The 7,198-nt window shown below is 44.2% G+C and overlaps 1 long non-coding RNA gene across 2 annotated transcripts in view; it reads right to left on the bottom strand.

Annotated features, from left to right (window-relative positions):
- Nucleotides 1-244: 244 nt before the first annotated feature.
- Nucleotides 245-7,198, bottom strand: part of LOC112962933 — a 17,474-nt gene continuing 10,520 nt past the window's right edge. For both annotated transcript variants that reach the window (XR_003252458.1, XR_003252457.1), the window contains exons 3-5: nt 2,103-2,203; nt 839-931; nt 245-352 (exon numbers count right to left, since the gene is read on the bottom strand). This is a non-coding gene — a long non-coding RNA (uncharacterized LOC112962933). The remainder of the gene's footprint in view (nt 353-838; nt 932-2,102; nt 2,204-7,198) is intronic.

Below are 7,198 nucleotides of genomic sequence, written 5' to 3'. Positions count from 1 at the left end.
CTGCTGTTTTTTTTTTTTTTCTTAGATAAATCCAAGAAACTGAGTGTTAGAGAGAAGCATGTTATTAAAATACTATCATTATCTATATGGTGTACATCTTCCATAGACTGGAAGCCAAAGAACCCTAGACTTTAAAATAACAGTGAAGTAAAAGGGAAGACATTCCAAAGAGCATATTTTGTATTTGTTCTGGACCTTTCAAAACAAGTTTGACATGGTTTTACAAGATAGTCCTGGTCAGCTCACAGATACCAACTATAATTCCCAGTGTAAATTGAATGGGCACACAGAGATTTTATTAGAAGCACATGAATCTGTAGACCTTGAAGAATGAAGAGTTGCTCGTTCTGTGCTGCAGGCAATAATAAGATGCATTAACTTTTATTTTTGCTCATCTCCAAACATGGCTTTTACAGATTCATAAAAAGAGAAATTTTGTAAGTTCACAAAAACCGTGAACACATTGGAGAAGATTTATCTGACAAATCAGATCATGGGCAATCAGCTGGAAACTGGGTAAGAAAAATAGGCCCATCTATACATAACCAGCCCAAGTAATATTCCCCATTGCTTCACAAATGCAGATACTGTGAATTTATTAATATTATTTACTGTTGTTGTTACCAATTAATTTTACTGTATTAGTGTCTGGAGGCCTTTGCTAAGCTCTTTGTTGCACTGTGTGAGGTGTATCTAGGCACAGAAAATTCCTGCCTCAAAAGGTTTGGGAGATGAAGCTAGAGTCTTTTTGCAGATGGGGTGGCACTGYACAGAAAGTAAACTCCCAGCAAAACATGACACAGTTCATTCAGCTTTGATTTGCAGTGGCACTGAGTACCTGTAATTCCTGGAGACCTCAGCAGGAGTTTTGGGTGTTCAGCACTTTCGAAAGCCAGACCGAAGTTCCTTGCTATACTTCTGACAATAGGTTCTTAGAAATTAGAGACAGAAAAGAATTATTAGGTTATCATCAGGCCAAATTCATCCCTGATGAAAACCTATTGAAGTCAGTGGAATTTCATCAGGGATGGATTTACCATAGAAAGATTGTTCCCTGTAGTATATTTAGAAGTATTTTGTCCTATGGAGTTTTAATTAGCTCTACATCAGTCGAGGCACTGTACCATTGTTTCAATCAGCTACACTGGCAGAAAACTGTCTCTAGCTATTCTTGTCCATGTTCCCCTCACCACTCCTACCTCTTATTACCTTCTTCTCAGCCCCTCATTATTTTATGTCTAATTTGGCTAATGAATTTCCCAGGACAGATGCAGCCTTCTTTCGTGTTTGAGAAGGACCTAGCCTGTTTTGAGTTAAAAAAATACAAGAAAAAAAAGAACAAATTCTTATATGGAAAAAAACAAAGGTGTCTATGAAGCCTCAGGCTTTTCTTTGTCACTCCATCAATCCCTGTATAGCCAGGCTACAGTTTTTCACCACATATTGTGTATTAAGATGTACATGGAGACTTTAGTCTTAACTTTCCAGTTCCATCACTGACTCACTGCATTGTTAGAGTCAGTGGCTTCACTTTTCAATTCTCTGCTTAACCATTATTACAATGGACACAGTTATGCATATATAAAATATTTCTTAAGTTGCTTCATAGAAATTAGAAGAGCATTTTAAGTTCCTTAGAGGAAAAGCACAGGGAGGAATTCCTTAGAGGAATAACACAAGGCATAGCACTGTGTTGTCATCAGTACTACTRTATTTTTATTTTCACCATTTAAATTCAAAAATTCATCTTTTCTCTGAGTTTTGCCCTTTTTTTTTTTAACCTTCTCTGATGAAAGTTCTAACAAGATCATAGGGAATTTATAGTCTATGCTCTCAGTCATATAATTATAACTAAAACAACTGTGCAAGGGTTCAGTGCTGCCTCCTGTCAAAGAAAAAAGTGTCCACAGCTAACAGACAAACTCTAAAACCACATTGGATCAGTTACCAAATCCCATCTACCTAAAGCTGCATGTGTTCACTTCTGAGTCACCATGCAACAAGCAAGACAATTTGCTTAAGGAATCAGGAAGACCATGCAATATAGCCATGTTTTCAATTTTCTTAATGCTCTTCTAAAACATGCACAGACATATACTCACTTTAAAATTAACCACAGAGCTTAATTAGGCTTCTTCTGATCATGCTGGGAGGGTTCCATGTTGTCTTCCTGTGGCCATTTCATCAGCAATGTGCCGCATGCCTGTCATGGCATAGGATCATCACAGACACCTGCTCTCAGCCTGCAAATACAGCTTTTAACCCCTCCCTCCAAAAAGGGGTGACAGAAGGCCATATTATTTAATTACTCATGCATACTCTCCAAGACAGGGTCCACAACTCTACTTGTTTCATATGGCTCCTGCTGTTTTGGGGGGGTGATCAAATAGGATGCTTGTTAAAAAGAATACTTCACCATAGACTTCTCTTGACATTTGGTGAGAACATTCCATTAACAAAGCAAGAAAAAATTGACAAGATGAGAACAGTTACAGCAGGAACTGAAGAAAATCTAGGTATGGCAAATACAGTCATAAGATTAATTATTTATAGTTTCTTAAACTCTCACTGCGAAGGTACTTAAAGCTGTACTGTGTAACGTGGTTCTCCTCCACTACAAGACCAAGGATCTAGGAGAAATGAACTGTGATAGTCACCTCTAGCATGCTAAGGAAGGTGAAACCAACTTAACTTACTAAAGCCTTAGTCTAAGTTAGATTTGCACCAGTGGTTATGTTTCCCTCAGGTGCTAGAAGGGGGGAAAAAAAAGCAGGAGGAAGATGAAAGAAGAGGTATAAACTTTTGGCTCTGCTTAAATAATGTATTTAAGTCACTTCAGTCAAAATCATTCAGCAATTCCTACAAAATCCAATCATGGACCAAAGCAAAGTGCAGCTAAATGAAATGTTATATATTGTATCCGGCAAGCAATCACCATACTTGCATTCTCATTGCCCTCAACAGCACCTGCATTCTTTGATCACAGTCCTTTTATGTGCTACGCTGTATACAAAAGAGCAAGCCAGCAATTAGCTATTCTAGCACTGGATCCTGAAATCACTACGAATGCTTCAGCCCTTTAATGAATCCCTAAATAGAAGGAAGTTGCAAACAAAGTTCAGCTTGTGTATTTTATGCCAGGTTCCCACAGCACTGTAGGTTCTTAGAACTTAATTAATAACACTTGCATCCTCTATGCCTTCCAGAGTTTTAGTGGAAACTTTACTGGTCACTTCAGATGCTGACATCTTTTGGACAGTTGTCTTCAGCACATTGGTCAATATCACCAGTCTCTGGTAGGAAAAGACAGGACTTCACTGCTAATCATGACTCATCCATATCAATGGGAGGGACAAAAACTGGAGGGACAAAACATGCATCATTCAGTAGTCATCATTCTCATACTTCCACTGAAATCCTATGCTTTGTAGAGGAACCAAAATGGGGGATGAAAATGAAAACCACGGCCTAATATACCAGCATTTGGGAACTCTGCCAATGCCCCTAATTAAAATTCTGTACTAATCTTTTCAGGGAATCCAAGAAATTCTTTCAGAAAATGGAACATTCTTCTATGCACATCCAACTACTTATCCTGTAAGAGTGAATATAAAGGAGATTGTATACGATCAGACAGAGGTCAGTGGAGTGGAAAGGACAGTGTGAAAGCTACAGGAAATGAGCCATGTATGAACAAAACTACTGGAATTCCTTCTTGAACCCTAATTCACACAATGTGTTATTTTGCTAGTCCTGGTCTAAAGATCATGACATTATTGGAAAGACTTCATTAGTTTCAGTGAGTTTTTAATCAGCTCCCAAAACAGGAGAATATAAAATAGGTACTTCAAATTACAAGGTATGCCAACATGTCCTTTCCCTTCTTTTCCTTTTGTCCTGCCACCATTAGAGAGTTTGGTGAGAGTGGTTTCAGATGAATGAGAAATGTAGAGGCTGGCTTAGAGAGGGTCTAGGACAGCACCTCTGACATTGGTGTATAGGCAATAAACAACACATTCAGTGCTGTTAGAGATGCAATTAGAGTTGAAAGGAAAGAAAAAGTTGGTAATTGGTTGCTAACTGGAGAAGGAAGATATTCTGGTAGATGAGTATTTTTAAGAAGGGAAAGACCAAAGCTACTTTTATTGTTAGTAAAAAAAAAAAAAAAAAAAGCCATAGTGAAAATTTAAGGGGAAAAGTAGGGTGATATACACGTGAGAAGGAGAGTAGAAGGTAACTAGAGCAAGTGGACAAGACTAGGTTAGAATCTCATTTGCCTAGGTGAAAAAAGAGACAAGACAGGTAGGAGGCATAACAAAAGGCACAGACAACAGGAAATCACAGCAGCTAACAGAGGCAGCAAACAGACGCAGCAGTTTGTGCAACAGTGTCTGGGCTCTGACTAGAGAGGATCTTGTTGGAAGTTGTGGGCTTTCTGAGGACCCCTGAGGAACTAGAAGGTGATTGCTGCGAGCAGGAAAGGGGAAGCTAGGCAAGGACAACTGCAGGAGGCCTTGACTTCTCCTGGGAGAAGCTCTTGCTAGGAGTGGCTGCTGCTAACAAGCTCTCTTGGTTGCCCCTGACCAGAGGGAGTTGGGGCCTTTGATCCAGGTGGCCCTTGATTAGGGCAGGTCTAGCACCCTGTGAGTCAGTGCTAGGGAGAGGCCTATATAAAAGCCAGGCCCAGAGTGCAGCTCCCAGAGGCAGTGAACAGATGCAGCAGTTTGTGCAGAAGGGTGCATGAAGGCACCTTTGTTTCTGATCCCTGTAGTGTATGCTTCCTCAAGTATGGTCATGGCACGCTGCAGAGCACATTCCCCAGTAGCTATTGGAGTCACTGTGTTGGCTGTGTCAGAGGCTGGGACCCAGACCGACCCTCTGACGGTAGATGCAGCTCTCCAGGTCTCAGGCTGCAGGGAGTGCTTGGGGCCTCTCCGGGAGGCCTGGGCTGGCAGCCAGCTCTCCTGCAGGAGGTGTGCTGCTGTTGACGAGCTGTGTCGTCAGGTAAGGGAGTTACAGGAGGAGGTCAGTAGGCTGCGCAGCATCCGAGAAGATGAGCAAGAGATAGACAGGGTATTCTCGGAGACTGTACAGCTTCAGGAGTCCAACCCCCCCACAGCAGTGGAGTTGCCGGAGGGCCCTGTGCTGTGTGAAACGGTACATCATGACACCGTAGAAGGCGGCTGGAAGCTGGTCGCTGCTCGTAGGAGGAGAAAGGCTCCGACTCCTCCCRAAGACTTGCAGCTGAAGAACAGGTTTAGTGCCCTCCAGGATGAGGAGGAGATGGGCATGGCTGCAAGGGAAGCAACTGGGACAACAGACCCTGTGCCTTGTGGGAACACCCGGAAGAAGTGGTGGATGATTGTTGTGGGGGACTCTCTGCTGCAGGGGACGGAGGCACCTACCTGCCAACCTGACCTCATGCCTAGGGAGGTTTGTTGCCTGCCAGGGGCTCGCATATGAGATGTCATAGAAAGACTACCAAGGCTTGTCCACGCTTTGGACTATTACCCACTGCTGCTCTTCCATGTGGGTGCTAATGACACCAAGGGCAAACTGGAGACCATCAAGCAGGATTTCAGAGYTSTGGGGATGGTGBTCAAGGGTSTGGGAGYCCAGGTCATCTTCTCCTCAATCCTGCCAGTGAGGGGGATGGATGAGAGGAGGAGGAGACGGACTTTCCAAGTTAATGACTGGCTGCGCCGCTGGTGTTGGCAATGTGTTTTGGTTTCTATGACCATGGGACCCTGTTTGAAGATCAACAGCTGATGGGGAGAGATGAGATCCACCTCACTAAGCGGGGCATGCGTGTCTTTGCCAACAGGTTGGCCAACCTGGTAAGGAGGGCTTTAAACTAGGAAAGATGGGGGAAGGGGAGAGTTATAGAGACAGGGTAGCTGGCAAAAGACTGCTCAAGTCGGGACGCCTCCAGCAGGTGAATGCAGCCAGGGAAGTGCGCATGGGATGTGGCTATGGAGAATCCTCTTGTATCCCTCCTGGAAAACCTGCATGCTTGATAACCTCTCTGAAATGCCTGTACACCAATGCACGCAGCATGGGGAATAAACAGGAAGAACTAGAAATCTGTGTGCGGTCGCAGGGCCATGATCTTGTTGCAATTACAGAGACATGGTGGGATAACTCACATGACTGGAGTGCTGTCATGGATGGCTATGTGCTTTTTAGGAAAGACAGGCCAGGAAAGCGAGGTGGTGGAGCTGCTCTTTATGTGAGAGAGCAACTGGAACGTGTTGAGCTCTGCCTAGGGGTGGATGAAGAGCGAGTCGAGAGCTTATGGGTAAGGATTAAAGGGCATGCTAGCATGGGTGACACTGTTGTGGGTGCTTACTACAGGCCACCTGATCAGGAAAAGGAAGTCAATGAGGCCTTCTACAGAAAAGTGGAAGTAGCCTCACGATCACAGGCCCTGGTTCTCATGGGGGACTTCAACCACCCTGATATCTCCTGGAGAGACAACATAGCTAGGCTCAAACAGTCCCGGAGGTTCCTGCAGAGCATTGATGACAACTTCTTGACACAGGTGGTGGAGGAGCCAATGAGGAGAGGTGTGCTGCTGGACCTCATACTAACAGACAAGGACTGGTGGAAGATGTGAAGGTCGGGGGCAGCCTTGGCTGCAGTGACCATGAGATGGTGGAGTTCAGGATCCTGCGAGGAGGAGGCAGGGCACTAAGCAGGATTGCAATCCTGGAGTTTAGGAGAGCAAATTTTGGCCTCTTCAGGGACCTACTTGGAGGAATCCCATGGGTTAGGGCCCTAGAAGGAAGGGGCGGGCGTTCAAGAGAGCTGGTTAATATTCAAACATCACCTCCTCCAGGCTCAAGAGAGGTGCATCCCTATGAGTAGGAAGTCAAACAAAAGAGGTAGGAGACTTGCATGGATGAGAAAGGAGCTCTTGGCAAAACTCAACCAGAAGAAGGAAGCATACAGAAAGTGGAAAGGGGGACAGGCCACTTGGGAGGAATACAGTGTCAGAGTATGCAGGGATGTGACGAGGAAGGCTAAGGCCTGTTTGGAATTAAATCTGGCAAGAGATGTCAAGGACAGCAAGAAGGGCTTCTTCAAATACATCAGTAGCAAGAGGAAGACTAGGGAAAATGTGGGCCCTTTGCTGAACGGGGTGGGTGCCCTGGTGACAAAGGATGCAGAGAAAGCAGAGTTACTGAATGCCTTCTTT

Source organism: Apteryx rowi, unplaced genomic scaffold (genome assembly GCF_003343035.1).
Source record: "Apteryx rowi isolate R43461 unplaced genomic scaffold, aptRow1 scaffold_159, whole genome shotgun sequence".
Taxonomy (NCBI): domain Eukaryota; kingdom Metazoa; phylum Chordata; class Aves; order Apterygiformes; family Apterygidae; genus Apteryx; species Apteryx rowi.
The sequence above is the reverse complement of the archived record's forward strand: the minus strand, read 5'-3'. Positions and strand labels throughout refer to the sequence as shown.